The following is a 24069-nucleotide window of genomic DNA, read 5'->3' on the forward strand; positions in this document are numbered from 1 at the left end:
AACCACTACAGTGGCCTGTCCCCCAACATCCCAGGCACTAAACACTACAGTGGCCTGTCCCCCGACATCCCAGGCACTAACCATTACAGTGGCCTGTCCCCGACATCCCTGGCTCTAACCAATACAGTGGCCTGTCCCCTGACATCCCAGGGACTAACCACTACAGTGGCCTGTCCCCCGACATCCCAGGCACTAACCATTACAGTGGCCTGTCCCCGACATCCCTGGCTCTAACCACTACAGTGGCCTGTCCCCCTACATCCCAGGCTCTAACCACTACAGTGGCCTGTCCCCCAACATCCCTGGCTCTAACCACTACAGTGGCCTGTCCCCGACATCCCAGGCACTAACCACTACAGTGGCCTGTCCCCCGACATTCCAGGCACTAACCACTACAGTGGCCTGTCCCCCTACATCCCAGGCTCTAACCACTACAGTGGCCTGTCCCCCAACATCCCGGGCACTAACCACTACAGTGGCCTGGCCCCGACATCCCAGGCTCTAACCACTACATTGGCCTGTCCCCCGACATCCCAGGCTCTAACCACTACAGTGGCCTGTCCCCCGACATCCCTGGCTCTAACCACTACAGTGGCCTGTCCCCTGACATCCCAGGGACTAACCACTACAGTGGCCTGTCCCCCGACATCCCAGGGACTAACCACTACAGTGGCCTATCCCCCGACATCCCAGGGACTAACCACTACAGTGGCCTATCCCCCGACATCCCTGGCTCTAACCACTACAGTGGCCTGTCCCCCGACATCCCAGGCACTAACCACTACAGTGGCCTGTCCCCTGACATCCCAGGGACTAACCACTACAGTGGCCTGTCCCCCGACATCCCTGGCTCTTACCACTACAGTGGCCTATCCCCCGACATCCCTGGCTCTTACCACTACAGTGGCCTGTCCCCCGACATCCCAGGCTCTAACCACTACAGTGGCCTGTCCCCCGACATCACAGGCTCTAACCACTACAGTGGCCTGTCCCCCGACATCCCAGGCTCTAACCACTACAGTGGCCTGTCCCTCGACATCCCAAGCTCTAACCACTACAGTGGCCTGTCCCCTGACATCCCAGGGACTAACCACTACAGTGGCCTGTCCCCCGACATCCCAGGCACTAACCACTACAGTGGCCTCTCCCCCGACATCCCAGGCTCTAACCACAACAGTGGCCTGTCCCCCTACATCCCAGGCACTAACCAGTACAGTGGCCTGTCTCCCGACATCCCAGGCACTAACCACTACAGTGGCCTGTCCCCCGACATCCCAGGCTCTAACCACTACAGTGGCCTGTCCCCCGACATCCCAGGCTCTAAAAACTACAGTGGCCTGTCCCCCGACATCCCAAGCACTAACCACGACAGGCCTGTCCCCCGATATCCCTGGCACTGAACCCTACAGTGGCCTGACCCCGACATCCCAGGCTCTAACCACTACAGTGGCCTGTCCCCCGACATCCCAGGTTCTAACCACTACAGTGGCCTGTCCCCCGACATCCCAGGCTCTAACCACTACAGTGGCCTGTCCCCTGACATCCCAGGGACTAACCACTACAGTGGCATGTCCCCCGACATCCCAGGCACTAACCACTACAGTGGCCTCTCCCCCGACATCCCAGGCTCTAACCACAACAGTGGCCTGTCCCCCTACATCCCAGGCACTAACCAGTACAGTGGCCTGTCTCCCGACATCCCAGGCACTAACCACTACAGTGGCCTGTCCCCCGACATCCCAGGCTCTAACCACTACAGTGGCCTGTCCCCCGACATCCCAGGCACTAACCACTACAGGCCTGTCCCCCGACATCCCTGGCTCTAACCACTACAGTGGCCTGTCCCCCGAAATCCCAGGCCCTAACCACTACAGTGGCCTGTCCCCCGACATCCCAGGCTCTAACCACTACAGTGGCCTGTCCCCCGTCATCCCAGGCTCTAACCACTACAGTGGCCTGTCCCCCGACATCCCAGGCTCTAACCACTACAGTGGCCTGTCCCCCGACATCCCAGGCTGTAACCACTACAGTGGCCTGTCCCCCTACATCCCAGGCTCTAACCACTACAGTGGCCTGTCCCCCGACATCCCAGGCACTAACCACTACAGTGGCCTGTCCCCCGACATCCCAGGCTCTAACCACTACAGTGGCCTGTCCCCCGACATCCCAGGCCCTAACCACTACAGTGGCCTGTCTCCCGACATCCCAGGCCCTAACCACTACAGTGGCCTGTCCCCCGACATCCCAGGCCCTAACCACTACAGTGGCTTGTCCCCCGATATCCCAGGCTCTAACCACTACAGTGGCCTGTCCCCCGACATCCCAGGCTCTAACCACTACAGTGGCCTGTCTCCCGACATCCCAGGGACTAACCACTACAGTGGCCTATCCCCCCACATCCCTGGCTCTAACCACTACAGTGGCCTGTCCCCCGACATCCCAGGCACTAACCACTACAGTGGCCTGTCCCCTGACATCCCAGGGACAAACCACTACAGTGGCCTGTCCCCCGACATCCCAGGCTCTAACCACTACAGTGGCCTGTCCCCCGACATCCCAGGCACTAACCATTACAGTGGCTTGTCCCCTACATCCCTGGCTCTAACCACTACAGTGGCCTGTCCCCCTACATCCCAGCCTCTAACCACTACAGTGGCCTGTCCCCCAACATCCCTGGCTCTAACCACTACAGTGGCCTGTCCCCGACATCCCAGGCACTAACCACTACAGTGGCCTGTCCCCCGACATCCCAGGGACTAACCACTACAGTGGCCTGTCCCCCACATCCCAGGCACTAACCACTACAGTGGCCTGTCCCTCGACGTCCCAGGCTCTAACCACTACAGTGGCCTGTCCCTGACATCCCAGGCTCTAACCATTACAGTGGCCTGTCCCCCGACATCCCAGGCACTAACCACTACAGTGGCCTGTCTCCCGACATCCCAGGCACTAACCACTACAGTGGCCTGTCCCCCGACTCCCAGGCACTAACCACTACAGTGGCCTGTCCCCCGACATCCCAGGCTCTAACCACTACAGTGGCCTGTCCCCCGACATCCCAGGCTCTAACCACTACAGTTGCCTGTCCCACGACATCCCTGGCTCTAACCACTACAGTAGCCTGTCCCTGACATCCCAGGCACTAACCACTACAGTGGCCTGTCCCCCAACATCCCAGGCACTAACCACTACAGTGGCCTGTCCCCCTACATCCCAGCCTCGAACCACTACAGTGGTCTGTCTCCGACATCCCAGGAACTAACCACTACAGTGGCCTGTCCCCCGACATCCCAGGCACTAACCACTACAGTGGCCTGTCCCCCTACATCCCAGGCACTAACCACTACAGTGGACTGTCCCCCTACATCCCAGGCTCTAACCACTACAGTGGCCTGTCCCCCGACATCCCAGGCACTAAACACTACAGTGGCCTGTCCCCCGACATCCCAGGCACTAACCATTACAGTGGCCTGTCCCCGACATCCCTGGCTCTAACCAATACAGTGGCCTGTCCCCTGACATCCCAGGGACTAACCACTACAGTGGCCTGTCCCCCGACATCCCAGGCACTAACCATTACAGTGGCCTGTCCCCGACATCCCTGGCTCTAACCACTACAGTGGCCTGTCCCCCTACATCCCAGGCTCTAACCACTACAGTGGCCTGTCCCCCAACATCCCTGGCTCTAACCACTACAGTGGCCTGTCCCCGACATCCCAGGCACTAACCACTACAGTGGCCTGTCCCCCGACATTCCAGGCACTAACCACTACAGTGGCCTGTCCCCCGCAATCCCGGGCACTAACCACTACAGTGGCCTGGCCCCGACATCCCAGGCTCTAACCACTACATTGGCCTGTCCCCCGACATCCCAGGCTCTAACCACTACAGTGGCCTGTCCCCCGACATCCCTGGCTCTAACCACTACAGTGGCCTGTCCCCTGACATCCCAGGGACTAACCACTACAGTGGCCTGTCCCCCGACATCCCAGGGACTAACCACTACAGTGGCTTATCCCCCGACATCCCTGGCTCTAACCACTACAGTGGCCTGTCCCCCGACATCCCAGGCACTAACCACTACAGTGGCCTGTCCCCTGACATCCCAGGGACTAACCACTACAGTGGCCTGTCCCCCGACATCCCTAGCTCTTACCACTACAGTGGCCTGTCCCCCGACATCCCTGGCTCTAACCACTACAGTGGCCTGTCCCCTGACATCCTAGGGACTAACCACTACAGTGGCCTATCCCCCGACATCCCTGGCTCTAACCACTACAGTGGCCTGTCCCCCGACATCCCAGGCACTAACCACTACAGTGGCCTGTCCCCTGACATCCCAGGGACTAACCACTACAGTGGCCTGTCCCCCGACATCCCTGGCTCTTACCACTACAGTGGCCTATCCCCCGACATCCCTGGCTCTTACCACTACAGTGGCCTGTCCCCCGACATCCCAGGCTCTAACCACTACAGTGGCCTGTCCCCCGACATCACAGGCTCTAACCACTACAGTGGCCTGTCCCCCGACATCCCAGGCTCTAACCACTACAGTTACCTGTCCCTCGACATCCCAAGCTCTAACCACTACAGTGGCCTGTCCCCCGACATCCCAGGCACTAACCACTACAGTGGCCTGTCCCCCGACATCCCAGGCTCTAACCAATACAGTGGCCTGTCCCCCGACATCCCAGGCTCTAACCACTACAGTGGCCTGACCCCCGACATCCCAGGCCCTAACCACTACAGTGGCTTGTCCCCCGACATCCCAGGCTCTAACCACTACAGTGGCCTGTCCCTGACATCCCAGGCTCTAACCACTACAGTGGCCTGTCCCCCGACATCCCAAGCACTAACCACTACAGGCCTGTCCCCCGACATCCCTGGCACTGTACCCTACAGTGGCCTGTCCCCGACATCCCAGGCTCTAACCACTACAGTGGCCTGTCCCCCGACATCCCAGGCACTAACCACTACAGTGGCCTGTCCCCCGACATCCCAGGCTCTAACCACTACAGTGGCCTGTCCCCTGACATCCCAGGGACTAACCACTACAGTGGCCTGTCCCCCGACATCCCAGGCACTAACCACTACAATGGCCTCTCCCCCGACATCCCAGGCTCTAACCACAACAGTGGCCTGTCCCCCTACATCCCAGGCACTAACCAGTACAGTGGCCTGTCTCCCGACATCCCAGGCACTAACCACTACAGTGGCCTGTCCCCCGACATCCCAGGCTCTAACCACTACAGTGGCCTGTCCCCCGACATCCCAGGCTCTAACCACTACAGTGGCCTGTCCCCCGACATCCCAAGCACTAACCACTACAGGCCTGTCCCCCGACATCCCTGGCACTGAACCCTACAGTGGCCTGACCCCGACATCCCAGGCTCTAACCACTACAGTGGCCTGTCCCCCGACATCCCAGGTTCTAACCACTACAGTGGCCTGTCCCCCGACATCCCAGGCTCTAACCACTACAGTGGCCTGTCCCCTGACATCCCAGGGACTAACCACTACAGTGGCCTGTCCCCCGACATCCCAGGCACTAACCACTACAGTGGCCTCTCCCCCGACATCCCAGGCTCTAACCACAACAGTGGCCTGTCCCCCTACATCCCAGGCACTAACCAGTACAGTGGCCTGTCTCCCGACATCCCAGGCACTAACCACTACAGTGGCCTGTCCCCCGACATCCCAGGCTCTAACCACTACAGTGGCCTGTCCCCCGACATCCCAGGCACTAACCACTACAGGCCTGTCCCCCGACATCCCTGGCTCTAACCACTACAGTGGCCTGTCCCCCGAAATCCCAGGCCCTAACCACTACAGTGGCCTGTCCCCCGACATCCCAGGCTCAAACCACTACAGTGGCCTGTCCCCCGTCATCCCAGGCTCTAACCACTACAGTGGCCTGTCCCCCGACATCCCAGGCTCTAACCACTACAGTGGCCTGTCCCCCGACATCCCAGGCTGTAACCACTACAGTGGCCTATCCCCCGACATCCCAGGCTCTAACCACTACAGTGGCCTGTCCCCCGACATCCCAGGCTCTAACCACTACAGTGGCCTGTCTCCCGACATCCCAGGCCCTAACCACTACAGTGGCCTGTCCCCCGACATCCCAGGCCCTAACCACTACAGTGGCTTGTCCCCCGACATCCCAGGCTCTAACCACTACAGTGGCCTGTCCCTGACATCCCAGGCTCTAACCACTACAGTGGCCTGTCCCCCGACATCCCAGGCTCTAACCACTACAGTGGCCTGTCCCCCGACATCCCAGGCACTAACCACTACAGTGGCCTGTCCCCCGACATCCCAGGCACTAACCACTACAGTGGCCTGTCCCCCGACATCCGAGGCTCTAACCACTACAGTGGCCTGTCCCCCGACATCCCAGGCTCTAACCACTACAGTGGCCTGTCCCTGACATCCCAGGCTCTAACCACTACAGTGGCCTGTCCCCCGACATCCCAGGCTCTAACCACTACAGTGGCCTGTCCCCCGACATCCCTGGCTCTAACCACTACAGTGGCCTGTCCTCGACATCCCAGGCACTAACCACTACAGTGGCCTGTCCCCCGACATCCGAGGCTCTAACCACTACAGTGGCCTGTCCCCCGACATCCCTGGCACTGAACCCTACAGTGGCCTGTCCCCGACATCCCAGGCACTAACCACTACAGTGGCCTGTCCCCCACATCCCAGGCACTAACCACTACAGTGGCCTTTTCCCCGACATCCCAGGCTCTAACCACTACAGTGGCCTGTCCCCCGACATCCCAGGCTCTAACCACAACAGTAGCCTGTCCCCCTACATCCCAGGCACTAACCACTACAGTGGCCTGTCCCCCTACATCCCAGGCACTAACCACTACAGTGGCCTGTCCCCCGACATCCCAGGCTCTAACCACTACAGTGGCCTGTCCCTGACATCCCAGGCTCTAACCACTACAGTGGCCTGTCCCCCGACATCCCAAGCACTAACCACTACAGGCCTGTCCCCCGACATCCCTGGCACTGAACCCTACAGTGGCCTGTCCCCTACATCCCAGGCTCTAACCACTACAGTGGCCTGTCCCCCGACATCCCAGGTTCTAACCACTACAGTGGCCTGTCCCCCGACATCCCAGGCTCTAACCACTACAGTGGCCTGTCCCCTGATATCCCAGGGACTAACCACTACAGTGGCCTGTCCCCCGACATCCCAGGCACTAACCACTACAGTGGCCTCTCCCCCGACATCCCAGGCTCTAACCACAACAGTGGCCTGTCCCCCTACATCCCAGGCACTAACCAGTACAGTGGCCTGTCTCCCGACATCCCAGGCACTAACCACTACAGTGGCCTGTCCCCCGACATCCCAGGCTCTAACCACTACAGTGGCCTGTCCCCCGACATCCCAGGCACTAACCACTACAGGCCTGTCCCCCGACATCCCTGGCTCTAACCACTACAGTGGCCTGTCCCCCGAAATCCCAGGCCCTAACCACTACAGTTGCCTGTCCCCCGACATCCCAGGCTCTAACCACTACAGTGGCCTGTCCCCCGTCATCCCAGGCTCTAACCACTACAGTGGCCTGTCCCCCGACATCCCAGGCTCTAACCACTACAGTGGCCTGTCCCCCGACATCCCAGGCTGTAACCACTACAGTGGCCTATCCCCCGACATCCCAGGCTCTAACCACTACAGTGGCCTGTCCCCCGACATCCCAGGCTCTAACCACTACAGTGGCCTGTCTCCCGACATCCCAGGCCCTAACCACTACAGTGGCCTGTCCCCCGACATCCCAGGCCCTAACCACTACAGTGGCTTGTCCCCCGACATCCCAGGCTCTAACCACTACAGTGGCCTGTCCCTGACATCCCAGGCTCTAACCACTACAGTGGCCTGTCCCCCGACATCCCAGGCTCTAACCACTACAGTGGCCTGTCCCCCGACATCCCAGGGACTAACCACTACAGTGGCCTGTCCCCCGACATCCCAGGCACTAACCACTACAGTGGCCTGTCCCCCGACATCCGAGGCTCTAACCACTACAGTGGCCTGTCCCCCGACATCCCAGGCTCTAACCACTACAGTGGCCTGTCCCTGACATCCCAGGCTCTAACCACTACAGTGGCCTGTCCCCCGACATCCGAGGCTCTAACCACTACAGTGGCCTGTCCCCCGACATCCCTGGCACTGAACCCTACAGTGGCCTGTCCCCGACATCCCAGGCACTAACCACTACAGTGGCCTGTCCCCCACATCCCAGGCACTAACCACTACAGTGGCCTGTTCCCCGACATCCCAGGTTCTAACCACTACAGTGGCCTGTCCCCCGACATCCCAGGCTCTAACCACTACAGTGGCCTGTCCCCCGACATCCCAGGCTCTAACCACTACAGTGGCCTGTCCCCCTACATCCCAGGCACTAACCAGTACAGTGGCCTGTCTCCCGACATCCCAGGCACTAACCACTACAGTGGCCTGTCCCCCACATCCCAGGCACTAACCACTACAGTGGCCTGTCCCCCTACATCCCAGGCACTAACCACTACAGTGGCCTGTCCCCCGACATCCCAGGTTCTAACCACTACAGTGGCCTGTCCCCCGACATCCCAGGCTCTAACCACTACAGTGGCCTGTCCCCCGACATCCCAGGCTCTCACCACTACAGTGGCCTGTCCCCCGACATCCCAGGTTCTATCCACTACAGTGGCCTGTCCCCCGACATCCCAGGCTCTAACCACTACAGTGGCCTGTCCCCGACATCCCAGGCACTAACCACTATAGTGGCCTGTCCCCCGACATCCCTGGCTCTTACCACTACAGTGGCCTGTCCCCCGACATCTCTGGCACTGAACCCTACAGTGGCCTGTCCCCCGACATCCCAGGCTCTAACCACTACAGTGGCCTGTCCCCCGACATCCCAGGCTCTAACCACTACAGTGGCCTGTCCCCCGACATCCCAGGCACTGACCACTACAGTGGCCTGTCCCCCGAAATCCCAGGCTCTAACCACTACAGTGGCCTGTCCCCCGACATCCCAGGCTCTAACCACTACAGTGGCCTGTCTCCCGACATCCCAGGCACTAACCACTACAGTGGCCTGTCCCCTGACTCCCAGACACTAACCACTACAGTGGCCTGTCCCCCGACATCCCAGGCACTAACCACTACAGTGGCCTGTCCCCCGACATTCCAGGCTCTAACCACTACAGTGGCCTGTCCCCCGACATCCCAGGCACTAACCACTACAGTGGCCTGTCCCCCGAAATCCCAGGCACTAACCACTACAGTGGCCTGTCCCCTACATCCCAGGCACTAACCACTACACATCCTAAATTCGCAGCTCGCGGTTTCAGGCACATTGCCACCTAACGCTGAGTGGCACTGTGGCCGCAGCCCACATAGTCCACTCCTAGAGGAAGCTGATGTGGCTTCTCCTAGGATCAGCAGAAGGTGTGCCAGGGAGCTCAACCTGGGGCAGCCTCTTCAGTGGGCTTCCTGCTGTCCCCCTGGCCTGCCCCGTGAGACCCTTGTGTCCCTGGACGGAAACTCCTGGTCAGTCACAGGGAATAAGGGTCACCACCCTGGTCCTTGCTGCATGGGGTCCCCATCTTTAAAACATGAGACTCTGGGGACCTTCTAGGTTCACACGGTGACCCTGGAGCACATCCTTGACTGCCCGAGGGCCTGTGTGCTCTGATCCTGGTCAGTCACAGGGAACAATAGTCCACAATGCCAATGCCCAGTCCTAGGTGGATGTCAGAACTGTGTCCAAACTTAGCATCGGACCTCGGCCCCCACCTTGACCTCCCAGCCCAGCTGCCCGTCTGGGGCTCCGTGGCCGCAGTGCCTTCCTCTGGGTGGGCCTGGCTGGCACGCTCACCTGCTCCCTCCTTGGACCCAGGAATCTGAAGACATCAACCAAGTGGTTCTTCAGAAAGAACAGCATCAGCCTTCTGGAGAACACCAAGAGACGAGGCCATGTTGGGCCTGAGCCGGGGCCCAGCGCCGATGTCACTCTACAGACAGGACGCGAGCACTGGGACAGACAGGGGACTCCTCTAAAAGTGACTCACAGGAATTCAAAACTGAACGGAACTCCTGATGAACCTCTTACCATTAGAAAAGCCAGGCAGGAGGAACAGATTTGCTCAGAAAGAAAACACAAAACTAGATGTTGTCACAGGTGGGCTGGGGACTCGGACCGTTCCGCTCGCTGGACTTCATACTGCGAGTCCCTCCTGGTCCCCCGTGAGGCAGGCACAGCAGCCTCACCCAGGAACAGGCCGAGACCACACAGAACATGGGCTTCACGCCCACAGGGAACAAGGCTTACTCCAGGAATGCAAGCTTCTATCCTTGGAAAATCCACCACCTCCACCCACTGAAGCACCAGATCTAAGGACAGCGCTGGCCGTCCCAGTGGGACAGAGTACACTGGCCGGTCTGAGTGCCACTCGGCTGGGAAGGGAGGCCGGCTGCTTTAGCTTGGGAGGAGGGCCTGGGAAGCCGGCCTGGCCAGAGACCAGGGGCCACACCACAGCTTCTCTCCTGCCCTGGGTAGGACCAGCAGGGTCCAGGGCAGCACAGTGCATTGGGTCCTGGGGACTACAGGGAGGACACTGCCTGCAGAAGACCCTGGGCAGCGACGATCCATCTCACCAGCCAGCCAGCAGCTCCGGGCACTGGACACTCAGCAAGAGGCCCTCGGGGCCCACGCCACCTGCAAAGCCAGGTCCTGCCAGCGCCCGTGTGGAAAGCGAGTGGGCAGTGGGCGCAGAGCGCGTCCTGACATTGCTGTCCACTGAGGCCAAGCGGTGTGCAGCCGAGACGCCACAGACAGGGCCTGTGCACCCACCGAGCCTCATTATTCAAAGACCAGTCAGCAGAAGCAGCGGCCCTGGGGGCACCCGGGTGCCCATGGAGAGGCCAGAGAAGACCAAGGGATCCACAGGTGGACAGGCCCAGGGCACGTGAGGTAAAGTGGACAGGGCTGGCCGAGCACTTGCTGAGAGTGCCCTGTGGGTCCTGGGAGAGGACGGGGCAGGGGAGAAAGAAGCACAGCATGTGCCAACTCAGGCTGGTGAGAGGGGCACTCTGGGGAGGAGAGGGAAGGAGGGGAACCTCCCCAGTGCAAGGCCAGGCCCAGAGCAGAGGAGACTCCCCAGGGCCAGGAGAAGCCAGGCCAGGCCCTGAGGCAGTGGTCCTCTCCATCATGTCCTGCAAGAGACTGTGAGTGAGGAAGACGGAGGCGGGTGGAGCCTGTAAACAGCAAGCACTCAATAAATGCCAGTGGGCATGCTCCTTTGGCTTCTCAAGAAGGCACCTGGCCTGAGAAGCATGATCAGATTGTCCCTAGTAAATTCGAGAACAGTTTTTGGAACATGAATGACCATTCTGACTTCGTCATGGCTGAGCACCCCTGCTCTGCAAGTTAGCCCTGGAAGTCACTATTCCGTCCCACTCCCTCCTCTTCTTGCAGGCCTCAAATTTCCAATTCATCAAACTTCTCCCCCAAATGAAGGTTTAGAACTGCAGTGAAAGGCAGCGGCTGAGACGGCAGGCTGGAGTGGGGGCGCCCAAGCCCAGGGCCGCGTCTCGGCCTCTCAGCAGCACGACATTCACCAGCAGGCTACTGGCCAGTGCTCCTGAAGTCCACTTCAGAAAGGAGCTCTATTATCAATCATCCCAGCCCACCTGTCCTGCAGCCAGGAGATGGATCGGGTAATTGAAGTCCGCAGGTGATCCAAAACCTCATTTCAGTTCAATTTCAGATCCTTCTGCCGTCAATACTTTGTGTCTACTCTCAGGTAATGAAATTGGCTGATTTGTGGACTTGAACAAGGTCCCTGACCTCTCTGGGCCTGGGATCTTCACTCTCCAGTGGAGAGGCCACAGGGCGATCCCAGTGGTCACTCCCAGAACTGCAGCTGCCCACTGAGTCACGCCCTGGTCTTCAACCATTCCCAGGGGTCGACCATGTGGGGAAGGGACTCAAAAGTCAGTCCCCAGTAGATCGACATCGAAGACAGGGACCCGCTGCACAGAATCTTAGAACCAGAATTTGCAAGTGTTGAGGCTATAACAAATCATGCCTAAGAGTGAGATGCTCCCAGCCAAGAAAGTGGGGCGTGGAGACCTTGCTCCAGGCCAGCATGGGTCGGCACAGGGGAGGCAGACGTGACTCGCAATGAGGGTCCCCCGACACAGTAGGAGGTGGCTCTGCCCTGAGGAAAGGAAGAGGTTGACAGCAGCGGAGAAAAGCCGGACCCAGGACATGCCCCTCAAATACCCAGAACGTCACCACTTTACCCGTCTGGGCCAGACTTCGACCCCGTGCAGGGGTGACTTTTTTTTTTTTTTTGTAATTCTACATTTTGCGTTTAATAACAAAGCTGGAGACTCTTCCCCTCAAACTCAGATGACAGACAACTTTGCTGGACATACACACTTGGTAGAGCAGGTCCCCAGCCTCAGCTGCTGGCTGTGTCCAGTGCTCAGAGGCCAGATCTCACCCAGGGAGTCTGGTTTGCCTGGGCTGTTCACAAAATTCCCAAATGATCCACTGTGTACCCCAAACCAAGAGCCACTAAACAGCCCGAGCCAGGAAGCAAAGCGGAGGAGACACACAACACCCCAGCAACACTCGAGTGGGTGCTCCTCCTGCCCACAGAGTCGTACCCAGGAGAGCCGGGCTTCAGTTCTCCAGGAACACCCTCCAGCCAGCGAACGGGTCATTGGGTCACCCCTGCTCTGCAGGGGAAGGTTTCCCACTGTCCCTAACTTACCAGTCCCTTCAACACACCCGAGTCTGACATCCCATCCTAGCACTTTAGGGTCCTCCTGATGAGGGTGCGTGGAGAGCGCAGTTGACACCAGCTTGTCCACAGGACTCACCCCTGCTGCAAACACTCCTCTGCTCACCTGCCCCATGAGCAGTGATTCAGCTCCCTGGATCCCACCCTTCTGCTGGATCCCACTCCCTCTGCTGGATCCCACCCCCTGCTGGATCCCACACCCCTGCCGAATACCACCTCCCTCTGCTGGATCCCACCCCCTCTACTGATTCCCACCCCCTCTGCTGGATCCCACTCCTCTGCTGATTCCCACCCCCTCTGCTAGATCCCACCCCCACTGCTGGATCCCACCCCCACTGCCCCACTGCTGGATCCCACTCCCTTCTGCTGGATCTCACACCCCTCTGCTGGATCTCACACCCCTCTGCTGGATCCCACCCTTCTCTGCTGGATCCCATCTCCCTCTGCTGGATTTTACCCCCTCTGCTGGATCCCATCTCCCTCTGGTGGATCTCATCCTTCTCTGCTGGATCCCACCCCCACTGCTGGATCCTATTCTTCTCTGCTGGATCCCACCCCCACTGCTGGATCCCACTCCCTTCTGCTGAATCTCATACCCTTCTGCTGGATCCCACCCTTCTCTGCTGGATCCCATCTCCCTCTGCTGGATTTCACCCCCTCTGCTGGATCCCATCTCCCTCTGGTGGATCTCATTCTTCTCTGCTGGATCCCACCCCCACTGCTGGATCCCACCCCCACTGCTGGATCCTATCCTTCTCTGCTGGATCCCACCCCCACTGCTGGATCCCACTCCCTTCTGCTGAATCTCACACCCTTCTGCTGGATCCCACCCTTCTCTGCTGGATCCCATCTCCCTCTGCTGGATTTCACCCCCTCTGCTGGATCCCATCCTTCTCTGCTAGATCCCATCCTTCTCTGCTGGATCCCACCCCCACTGCTGGATCCTATCCTTCTCTGCTGGATCCCACCCCCACTGCTGGATCCCATCCCCTCTGCTGGATCCCACTCCCCTCTGCTGGATCCCACTCCCCTCTGCTGGATCCCACCCTTCTCTGCTAGATCCCACCCTTCTCTGCTGGATCCCACCTCCTTCTGCTGGATCCCACCCACTCTGCTGGATCCTACCCTCTTCTGCTGGATCCCACCCCCTCTGCTGGATCCCACCCCCCATCCCACCTCCTCAGCTGGATCCCAGGAGGGATCCTGGGCAGGGCCCAGCCCAAATGCCACCCCCACTCAAGTAAGCCACCCCCTTGCTTTGCCTAGTTAGCCATGGTCCTCCGCTGCCCTGGATTTCAACCCTTGCCACCTTGGGACAGAACCAGGAAAGCCATGGTGCACAGGGGGCGGGCGATGCAGGAACTGAAACAGGACGGTGGTGTCCGACTCACCTGCACTTGCAGAAGGAAAAGCTTCTCGGAGACAGCCTCAGATGGAGGCATCCGGTGGGCGGGTCTGCCCAGACTCTGGCCCCCGGGCCCGGCCACATGCCTGCACCACCTGGCCCAGAGGCAGCCCTCTTGCCCCTCTGAGATGGAGTGGTGGCAGGGCACAGGACGGCGGCAGGGCACAGGGGCACCTACGGAGCTTCTGTGATCAGAGAAGGTCAAATAAGATGTCTTTTCAAAGGCACCAGTGGCCCCGATGCAGGTGTGCGGGTTCGACTCTGAGGACGTCGGCGGGCAAACTGCAGGAATTACAGGATTTGGGCAGGAACGTAGCTCAGGAGCATCTGCCTGGCAAGGGGAAGCCCTGGGCTCGCTCCCCGCAGAGGTGGGATATTGGATAAAGGAAGTTTGGAATGTTTTGCACTTTGGCTAGGCATGCTCTTAGACGCTACAGCTTCACCTTGAGAACTGGGTTTCAAGAAATAATTTAAGATGTATGCAAAGATTCAGCCACAAGACTGTCAATCCCATCATTCATTTTAATTTTAAAAATGAAAACCCTTTTGATACTCAACAGCAGCAATTTTTGGAGAAACATGCTCCAGTTATGAGGTGAAATAAGCACTATTCAGTATTGAGGTCCTGCCTACATAACCAAGCAAGGCGTGTTTTAATTTACTTTATAAAACTTCTGAATCTTCTGATGGTTTTCCACAGACATGTTGACGATACAAAAGCAAACTCTACAAGAAATGTGACAGAAAAACCGTTTTGACACAGGGAGATATAATAGTATGTTATTAAGCAAAAATTACAAAATCGTATTCTAAGTGTGTGTGTGAATGTGCATGCTCAGGTGTGTGAGCACACGCACACAAACCTACTGCAGCAAAGGTCAGGAAAGACGGGAGCCTGGAAGTCTGTCACACGTTACAGGTAGAGCAGCTCTCTCGACAATGGAGCTGTGGGCAAGTTCTGCTTTCTCTGATTAGCTTACGTGTGTTTTCTACCAAGAGACGTTGGGATGTTTTGAAACGAGCACTTTGGCTGGGCGTGCTCTTAGACACTAGAGACACTATATAAAGTGTGCTACTCAAGGATTAACTTTTTCAAATAATAAGAATTTTAAGGCCCCAGGGCAGGAGCAGCCCCGCTCCCGCCCCAGGCAGTACCAAGGGCAGGGGCCTCAGCGGATGGCTTTCTGGCTGGCCACTTGCGGGGTGAGTAGACCCTGAGGGTCTGGGAGAGGGGCTGGTCCCCACCCCTGAGTCCCGGGGTCCCTGCTGCCTGCCCCGCCCCCCTCCTTCTCACGCCCTCTGGAGGTTTGGATTCAGGGTCTGTTCTAGTGCCCAAGACTCTGACAAGAAACCCACAGGCAGAAGCTTGCCTACGATTCTTGATAGAACAACTAAAGCTTTTTGACGACAAGTTTCAAAACTCATGAGCAGAGAAAGAGATCAGAGACTCCTGGGGAGACAACAGAGCCAGGTAGGATCTATTAACACCGCGCCGTGCCGCTGCGGGTTGTGAAGAGCACAGCAACGCGGAGAAGTGCGCAGAGGGAATCATCAGTGCTCTGAATCCCCCGTAGACCCAACCTATCAACCCAGTCCCTGGGGACCTGTGGTCGGCACAATGCCTTCCCAGACTGCCCGACCTCCAGGACCAGCTGTGTAAGTCAGAGCAGCGTCCGTCTTCCTGACCCGTGGGACCTGGGTCAGCTACCCTGGGACATCATCAGACTCCAACACCAAGTGGCACGGGCAGTGGGCATTCCCCACCCAGTAGCAGTCTGACTTCTCCAAGTCATGTCGCCTTGTCTCCAGATTCGGTCCCAGAGTTCTCTTACTCTAGCAGTGAAGATGAGTTCCATGACGCGATGGATTCCACCAGAGTGGCTCATCCCCAAAGCGCTTAATAGGTTCTTCTGGATCTGCCTCAGTCTTGACACACAGCAGTTCAGGAAATCGCCTAAAGCACCCAGATGCCACAGAATCGCTGCATTCTTCCACGTCCAATGGGACGAGTGATGCTGACCTTTTGGATTGACATGTCGATAGAGACGATGACGGGAGGCAGGGTCAGTGAGGAGCACAAGAGTGTCATCGTGCACCTCTTGTCACAGTAGTGACAAGTACTACCTAAGTAGTTCTTAGTACTACTAGTACTTAGTACTACCTAAGTAGTTCTTCCAACATTTATTCTTGAAAGAAGATCTTTTAGAAACCTCTGCAGACTTTTTTGCACATCTGAACCTGTTTGTGACCATCAGTGACAAGAAAGATCCCAGGATGGAAGGTTCAGGTTGTAATGGTACGTCTCAGACTTTCATGCAGGAAGGAAAGGAAACCACACAGCCCCATTTTGGGTGAGATCTTTCAGTGTCGCTGGACATTACCAAATGACACTGGAGGGAACACAGAGCTAGTTTCAGAAGGACCCGTTCCCTGGGTTTTCAAAAACAGCGTGACATTCGTGGCTGAGCAGGTTTACCATCGTCCACCCACTTCAGCCTTTTACGCTGAACATTTTAACAAGAAAATCCAATTCAGTGCTCATGTGTGGACTGAATCAAAATTCATGGGATGTCGATTGGGGCGCACAACACAGGGCAAAGCAATGTCTCTGTCTAGACTATGATGAGCACTCATCCTCACACTCCCCAAAGGTCTGTCCTCACAGTGCCCTGGCGAAACTAGGAGAATACAGTGTGAATCGTTCCAAAACTGGTCACGGTGAAAATACCGTCTCCCACACTGGACTTTCTACGGAGGCAAGAATCACAGCGCACTGCTGAGATTCCTTCTCCAGATGACAAGGAGTCTTTCTGCGCAATTGAAGGGGAATTGAATGGTGTGGTGTGTGCAAACTACACAAGAGGGGGAGATGCGGTCTTTGTAGACACCAAGTTGTGTCTGTAGTCCAGGAGAAAGTGAGGAAGGGGACATCGGAGGAGGTGAGTCCACCGCCTTGGGCAGGATGTCACTTTCGTTTAGAAATCAGAGGCATTGATGCACAACTGACGCCAAGCACAGACTTGAAGAAAGGAAGGAGAAGGGAACTCAGTGGGAGACAAGGGTCTCCATGAAGATGGAGGAGGCTGGGTTTAGGACGAGCGCTGCGGACGCCTTGGTGCTGTGAGGCCTTGGGCTGGAATCACAAGTCTACCCCGATGGCCAGGGCGGGTCGTGCCAGTTAACCACCATCTTCCCTGGAAGGAACCAACATCCCTTCTCATGGCAGTGTCCCGCAGACCATCCAGGGGGCTGGACTTGCAGATGACGGTGAAACCCCGGGAAGCCTCCCTTCCTCTACGGCAGGTGAGACTTGACTTCAGTCCTGAGGACCCTTTGGGTCCTGGAACGCGACGTCTGCTCCTGCTCCAGACCCCTGCCCTGGAAAGCCCCCTCTGCACGGAGACAGACCGACAGACCCCTCTCCTCCTCCATGCAGTCTCCTGGGTTTGACCATACAACTACAGACACACAAAAATGCACCTGACGGCAGATTGTTCATGAATATTCCACCTATTGTAAATACTGGTTCCTCGGAGTTGTTTTAGAAAATTAGTGAAATGTATTGAAATCGAGTGTGAGGAAATTTCATGGTTTCACGCATGATAACTTTTATTAAATTGTATTATTTAATTGTTATTATTAAATTGTAAACCTGGATTATGACTGAATTATCTTCAGTGCTTCTTAAGGCTTCATAAAGTAATTTTTCCAACCTTTGTTTAAAAATGATTTTTTAAATAATTGATTATGGAATATTTTAAGGTTCTATTCTAAATATTTTGAAAATTACCCTCTATTTGAAGAGAAAATGCTAACATGTAATATCAACAGACAATAGACATAGCAAACTACCCTGTGGGACTTCAGAGGCCAGTGGAGGTGCTGTGGAAGGTGCCGCATGCTGAAGGAGGTGTGGGTACAGGTGCTAGCCCCCACAAGAGACCGCCCTGCAGGGAGGGGACCTGGGAGACCGCCCTGCAGCCCTGCCTGACACAGTCCTCCCCACACCCCTTGCTCAAGGATCAACCTGGCTCCACCTGCTGGGCTCCCAGCTCCCTCAGGAGGCCCGCCGTAGGTAGGCAGGAGCCTGGGCTCCACCCTGCACACCCTGCTTCTCCACAGAGCACCATCTGGATACCGACATTGGGTGCACAAGGGCGGGGGCAGCTCTCACTTGGTTTGCTGCTGTATCCCCATTTGTAGTGGAGTCCTGCACACAGTGGAGACCCAAGAAATGTTGTCTGAATAAAAATGAATGACATGCTCAATCAAGGAGGCTGTCATGAAGTCAGGTTTCACGTGATAACAGGCTCACATCAGCCAAGAGTGAAGGACTTGGTGATTAATTTAAGCTCTCTTTCCACAGGCGTCAAGTTCTCTGGGAGTGGCATTTCTTCTCTGGTCATATCTAGTAAACTAAAATGAAGTGTGACCCCTGAGCAGTCCTAACGACTCCCTTGCCCCAGGAATGTCTGTCCAGAGAAGGGCAGGGATCCTTGCTTCCAAGTGCCTCCTCCACTGAGCACCAGGGTTGGATCCCAATGCCCGGTTTCACATCTGTTTTCTGGAGCTCATTAGCATATGACACCTCAAATCAGTCCTCAACACTTGGGATTAATGGGTTCTCTTTCAATTTAGGATACCTCCAAACAGATTTCAGATGGTTTACAACTGTCCAGACCAAAATCAACTAAGACCAAAATCAACCAAAAGAGGGAAAAGATGAAACTCAAGAAGCAAAGATTGGCAGTAGGGGTAAGAAAGGTCACCATGTATCTATATACCTTCATGGACGGGTGGGGGGACAGGTGGGTGTGTGGATGGGTGGAGGGTGGGTGGGGTGGATGAATGAATGGGTGCGTGGGGGTGAATGGGCCAGTGGGTAGATGGAGGAGTGGATGGGTGGATGGATGGGTGGATGGGTGGGTAGATGGGTGGGTGGATGGGTAGATGGATGGGTAGATGGGTGGGTGGATGGGTAGGTGGATGGGTAGATGGGTGGGTGGATGGGTAGATGGGTGGGTGGATGGGTAGATGGATGGGTAGATGGGTGGGTGGATGGGTGGATGGGTGGATGGGTGGGTAGATGGGTGAGTGGATGGGTGGATGGGTGGGTAGATGGGTGGGTGGATGGGTAGATGGATGGGTAGATGGGTGGGTGGATGGGTGGAAGGGTGGGTAGATGGGTGAGTGGATGGGTAGATGGGTGGGTGGATGGGTGGATGGGTGGGTAGATGGGTGAGTGGATGGGTAGATGGGTGGGTGGATGGGTAGATGGATGGGTAGATGGGTGGGTGGATGGGTAGATGGGTGGGTGGATGGGTAGATGGGTGGGTGGATGGATAGATGGATGGGTAGATGGGTGGGTAGATGGGTGAGTGGATGGGTAGATGGATGGGTAGATGGGTGGGTGGATGGGTAGATGGATGGGTAGATGGGTGGGTAGATGGGTGAGTGGATGGGTGGGTAGATGGGTGAGTGGATGGGTGGATGGGTGGGTAGATGGGTGAGTGGATGGGTGGATGGGTGGGTAGATGGGTGGGTGGGTGGGTGGATGGGTGGGTAGATGGGTGGGTGGGTGGGTGGATGTGTGGGTAGATGGGTGAGTGGATGGGTGGATGGGTGGGTAGATGGGTGGGTGGATGGGTAGATGGATGGGTGGGTGGGTAGATAGATGGATGGGTAGATGGGTGGTAGATGGGTGGATGGGTGGGGTGGATGTGTGGATGGATGGGTGGGTGTGGGGGGTGGATAGGTATATGGGTGGAGTGGATAGGTGTGTGGATGGGTGGGAGGGTAGATGGAGGGGTGGATGGATGGATGTGAATGTGTGGGTAGGTGGCGTGGATGTGTGGATGAGTGGAGTGAACGGCTGGGTGGGTGAGTGAGTGGGTAGATGTAGGGGTGGGTGGGGTGGATGATTGGATGGATGGGTGGGTGGATGGATGAGTGGGGTGGTTGTGTGAGGTGGATGTTTGGGTGGATGAGTGGGGTGGATGTGTGGGTGGATGGTTGAGTGGGTGGATGGGTGGGTGGATAGATGATGGGTAGGGTGGATGTGTGGGTGGATGGGTGGGTGGGTGAATGGGTGGGTAGATGGGTGGGTGGATGGATGGATAGACAGACCATAGATAGATATCAATTTCAGGAATTAAACCTGAAGCTTCTCTCTGAATAAATCTACTCTCAGTAAAGCCAGAGATAAGTTACACTACTCCTATTTGAAGGAAATACACAGCTCACAAGCAGAGGACAGGTTTCCTCTGGTCCTGAGTCATATAGGGACACTGAGCAATGGGATTCTGAACAATGCTGTCAATGGACGCTTTATTGAAAATGCAAGTTTAGGGAACAGGTGGAGTTTCCTTTAGTGCCCTGTGGGCATGATGTGAAAGCTCGGTTATACCTGGGGACTTCTGGGGTCAGACTCTGGGTGAGGTCACAGAGCCTTATCCATGTTAGAGACGGAGATGCTGATGGGAGGGGAGCAGCTCAGCATCTCCCTGGAGCTGCTCTGTCCTCTGGGCCGCGCCCTGCCCTCCAGCCCCAGGAAGGCTGCTGCAAGGGACGTGTCCAGCCACGCACTTGAGGAGCCACAGGAGCCTCCCGCAGGCAGGTCCCTTCTCGTGAAGCATGAGGCGGTGGTCCGTGTGGTGAGGGAGACCACCCCTTCCCCAGCCCCTCCCGCAGACCCGTGGGGGCTTCCTCCGTTGTGCCGTGGTGAACCACGGAAGGACCACTGGAGAGCACGTTTACCCAATTCCAGAGCTTGAGGCCCTCCGTCTCAATGTCCAAGGAAAGTCTCCAGGTGGGAGGCTCAAGCCGACAGGTGAGATCCGGGCGGCTTTCTTGGGAGCCCTTTGCTGAGCGGGGGCTCCTGGAGCTGCAGGCACAGTCTGCAGAGCGTGCGTTCGGGGCCCTGGCTGCCAGCCATCAGGAACGCACCCAATCTGCCTGAAATGCATATGGATGTTAAAGCCTGATTAGAAATCAGAGGGCAGGGTCCCAGCGCTGTCTGCGTAGGCGGGTGCAGTCATTTGATGAATGAGAAGATCATTTTTGCCCTCCTGATTCTCATGATGGCGTTAGGATGAAACATCTAAAAAAGCATTTAAAGGCTGAAATCAATATCAAGATCATTCAAATTGCCCGATTAACAATTTCTCTCTGGAGCCAAAGGTTGACAGGAGATGCGTAAATTCTATGAAAGGTCTTGAAAGATTCTTGACAGACTTATTTTTCCTGTGAGTTAAGGCAGCCAGAGTTTTGCACGGACACCTGGGGAATCTGGAAGGAGCGAGATCCGGAGGAGAGAGACCTGGGCATGTCTTAAGGCAGACACACCCACCCACACGGCCCCTGCCACCTGGATCCTGGTGTTCTGGTGGCCTTGGCAAGGGACACCTGACATGGGTCAAGGTAGCAGGGTGGCTCTCCCAAAGCTGCATGTGGCTCCTGAGGGTGGCTTGGGGGCTGCCCCCTTCCCTGTTGCAAAATGAACAGCCCTGGCCCTTCTGCTGCAGAGGCTGGCGGTATGTGGCGGAGACGGCATCTCAGTGCGTCCAGCCCAGCCGGCCCGGACCTCCTCACTGAGTTTCCACCTTCCCCGGAAGAAACCGGAGCAGCGTCCTGCAACAACTTGGCTCCGGTCACAGTGGTGAGAAGAGCCTCCTTCCCTGTGGGCCTCCCTGTCCCCTTCAAGCTCAGGAATGTCACTGTGCGTCCAAACAGTGTTCAGCTCTCAGTCTGGTCCTCACCCTGTCCTCCAAGGCCCAGCCTGGACAGATTGGGTTATACAGATGGCACACGCTTCAGAACTCGGTACAATGGCCTCTGATGCTTCTCAGCTGTTCCAAGGACCGGCCCAGCTCAGGGCCTTTATACTGACCACCTGCTGCAAAATCCCGCCTCCATCTCCTGGACTCCCCAGACGCACAGGGAGTGCTCCCACCCATCCCAGTCGCCCAAGCACCCCTCTCCGAGCTCGCCTCCGGACAAGTAAGACACACCCTCATTTCTCCCCAGCCCTGGAAGCATTCCAGACAAATAAAAGCTGTGCCCATTTGCCATGTGGGGCTTTGTGACACCATGGATGACATGCAGTCACCTGGGAATCAGCCTGCAGAGCCTTGGGTGCTCCCGGGGAAGCTGGGATGGCCCCTTCCACTCGGCCGAGCTGCTGGGTTAACTGCAGATGCTCCATTCTACACGTAGAAAAATCCCATTAAATATCCGGCACCACACTGTTTCCTGGGACAGTGCTCGATGATTAACTGGAGCCGGATGAGACTGTTTAATCTTAGTGGAAAGGCAACTTCTTCAAAGGAAAGGTTGTGATAGCTTGATCTCTTCCTTGGAAAATGTCCCCTGCCGACTGCACACCCCTCACGTGATGGTTAGTATTAATTTAATATTTTAAATCATTGGTTCCATCAGACTCAACTCGTATTTGTCCGGCACTTGTTATGGGCTAAACATTATGAAGGTGTAAGACACATTTCAGACACAGTTCCAATCCTCAGCCATTAATCTGGTATACTTGAAATTTGGGGTTACAGTAAAAGTCTATTTATACAGACAATGCATGCAGAAAGAAAAGAATAGATGTTCACTGAGCACACAGGACACACTCCTACTCCACTTCCTGTTCCTTCCAGAATGTTCTCTCCTTCAGATGCCTCAAGGCTCACTAGTTGGCTGCATTCAGCTCGCTGCTCGATGCCCAGTCTGCACAGGGCCTGCTCGGACCACGTGACCTCCACCTGCTGGTCTCCACACGTGTTTCTTCCCAGCACCTGGCAATTCTAACCCTCTTGATTCTCTTTGAATCGCTATGTCCTGCCTTCCCTCTGCACAGCTGCCTGGAGGATGGCCCATCCTCCAGCCAGCCCTGGAAGGCTGCCAGTTCGTCACAGCAGGCGATAAATACTCCTTAAACTAACGTTCAGGGAATGAATCATGCAGGACAGCCGCCTGCACAGTCTGATGTCATGTGAATTGAGATGTTTTCCAGGAAAGCTGGTCTACCACACCAAGTGGTGAACTTCCCAGGAAACACGGCCCTCTCCGGCACCAGTACCAGTGCTGCGCTCCTGCCATCAAGCCCCCGCAGGCCTGCTGATTCACTGTGTCCCCCGCGGGCCCGGGTCACACACACACGGCTGTGCCAACCACAGACTGAGGCACCCCGGCCGAACACATCCTACTCCCTGAACACCAGCACCCAGGCAGGCCCTAACCTCAGACATTCACACAGTGGAAGCCAATGCCTCCCAGGTGTCTGAGCCACGCTTCACATGGAAACCCACCTACCCCAAGTCGGTGCACTGCTGGGGCTGGAAACGCGCCGTGTGCAGGTCTCATCTGCCGACACTGGGGTGAGGGGCTGGAACATATTACACTCGTAATTCTCATCCAGCAAAGTAAAACATGCACGGGCACCATTCTAGAAAAACCCTTAGTGGTGGACATGCCTCAGCCACTGAGTCCAGGTGAGGCCCTGGACAGCCCAGGAGTGGCAAGCAAGGCCCAAGGCAGGGCCTGAGTCAGACTGGAGGGAGGGACATCCTCTCCCTGATGGCTGTCCAGCCTCCTGGCCCCTCCCAGCCCAGCCGTCCCTTCTCAGACTCCTCAGGTTCCATCTGCACACATGGCCCAGCCCCCCGCCACCCGCTTGGGGGCTTGTGGCTCAGCACGCCTTGTCTTTGTGCCGGGAGGGTAAACCCTCTGTGCCAGAGACACACACATCCCAGGAGGACCAAGTGCCCATGCACAATCCAGCTGACATCCCCTCGATCCTGCTGGGCAGCAGCAAATGCACCTGCTGCAGACGAGCCACAAGCACCTGTCCC

At 56.8% G+C, this 24069-nt stretch overlaps 1 long non-coding RNA gene and 1 pseudogene across 3 annotated transcripts in view; both read left to right on the forward strand.

Annotated features, from left to right (window-relative positions):
• The window catches only part of LOC144375517 (uncharacterized), a 29257-nt gene extending 6962 nt beyond the window's left edge, over positions 1-22295 (forward strand). Inside the window, exons 2-6 of one of the 3 annotated variants that reach the window (XR_013435560.1) lie at positions 18857-18973; positions 20763-21047; positions 21473-21637; positions 21742-21875; positions 21989-22295. This is a non-coding gene — a long non-coding RNA (uncharacterized LOC144375517). Of the gene's footprint in view, positions 1-18856; positions 18974-20762; positions 21638-21741; positions 21876-21988 lie in introns of all 3 variants that reach the window. The other 2 variants (XR_013435558.1, XR_013435559.1) reach the window with 2 other exon arrangements.
• LOC101957681 (oxysterol-binding protein-related protein 9 pseudogene) lies at positions 15822-18848 on the forward strand (annotated as a pseudogene).
• Positions 22296-24069: the final 1774 nt, after the last annotated feature.

This window comes from Ictidomys tridecemlineatus, chromosome 2, assembly GCF_052094955.1.
Source record: "Ictidomys tridecemlineatus isolate mIctTri1 chromosome 2, mIctTri1.hap1, whole genome shotgun sequence".
NCBI classification, from domain to species: Eukaryota; Metazoa; Chordata; class Mammalia; order Rodentia; family Sciuridae; genus Ictidomys; species Ictidomys tridecemlineatus.